At 51.0% G+C, this 1,344-nt stretch overlaps 1 protein-coding gene across 1 annotated transcript in view; it reads left to right on the top strand.

Annotated features, from left to right (window-relative positions):
• Window positions 1-346: 346 nt before the first annotated feature.
• The window catches only part of COL19A1 (collagen type XIX alpha 1), a 300,284-nt gene continuing 299,286 nt past the window's right edge, over window positions 347-1,344 (top strand). Inside the window, exon 1 of the mRNA XM_006770338.2 lies at window positions 347-699. The gene's annotated coding sequence lies outside the window, so the exon portion shown is untranslated. The remainder of the gene's footprint in view (window positions 700-1,344) is intronic.

Here is a 1,344-nt window from a genome sequence, read left to right as displayed (position 1 = left end):
TAAATGTGTATATCTATATCTACATATGTATGTGTGTTTATCTATATATACTCTACACACACAAATCTGTAGACAAATGTCACCTTCACATATTCAAAGCGATCCCAAAGGGTTCAAAATCCAGGAAAGATACGATATTTAAAATCACAAAATAGTTTTGCGCCCTGAGACAAACCAAGTCACACAAACCTTACAGAAGAGCATGATTGGAAGGCAGGCTCTTTTGATTAACTTTATGTAAACCGACCCCCCCCCCTCAAAAAAAAGTGAAAAATGAAACATCAGTGCTATCCTTTTTTAGCTCAACTGTTAAAAAGCCAATTATCTACCTGTGAATGTCTACCAAATAGAATACTTTGAAGACATTTCGTAATCAGAAGTGAGAAATTGAGCACCTGGCATCCGACCATCATTCTATCTGTTGAAACTGCAAATAAAACATGAACCTGAAATGCATGATTTCCAGCTCTAAGTCGACCTTGTGATCATTGAGGGAGACCTGGGCACGAGTTGGCGGAGTCCTGTCTTGCCGAGTCCTCCGTCCTCGCCGAGTGGGAGGGTCACACCGGGAGAGACTAATAAGGGCAGGGACGCGTCCCCCTTCCCCACTCGCAGGGAGCTCACTCGGGCCACTCCGCGGCGGTGCGGCAACCCGGCTCGGACTCCACTGCGCCTGAGGGGCTCGCACACGCGTTCAAGGTAAGCTGCGCAGCTCTGCCCCGGCCCTTGCACTTCATCTCTCGCCCCCGCGCCGCGTCTCTGTCCCCCGTTCATGTTTCTGATCATTCGCGTGAATCTGCTTTTCACGAAAACGTAAAAACGGTGCTACACAGGGGAATCTGTTTGGGTGGATGAAGAACGCACACCTGCAATTACGCATTCGCAGAGGTAGCTTCCTGATGGGATCAAAAACGCTTGGCGCGACGTGGCCGCTTTCCTGAGCTCCACACACTGCAGTTCGTGTCCTGCGGGCACCTAATGCAGGCGATACGCGTTCTACTTTAGTTCTAAGTGGTGTTTCTGGCTCTGCGATGGCAAAGCGGAACTATGAGCACTGCTGATGCGGGCGAGAACAGGCATCAAATACAGAATAAAAATCATTCACGGAGTTAACTGCACCCAACACACCGTATCATTGCACGCCGCTAGGTATTCATGTTGGGTCTCTGACTAGAGATGTTACCCCGGGAGGCGAGGAGACATGTTCCGGTGCCTGGGTCTCCAACCCGGGTCACTTATTCCGACCCGCGGGTCTTCCTCCCAAGTGCTACTTCGCGGGATCCCGGGACCCCGGCCTCCCCGGCCTCGCTCGCCCGGAGCCTCCTGCCCCTAATTACCCTGCAG

This window comes from Myotis davidii, unplaced genomic scaffold, assembly GCF_000327345.1.
Source record: "Myotis davidii unplaced genomic scaffold, ASM32734v1 scaffold803, whole genome shotgun sequence".
Lineage (NCBI taxonomy): Eukaryota > Metazoa > Chordata > Mammalia > Chiroptera > Vespertilionidae > Myotis > Myotis davidii.
The sequence above is the reverse complement of the archived record's forward strand: the minus strand, read 5'-3'. Positions and strand labels throughout refer to the sequence as shown.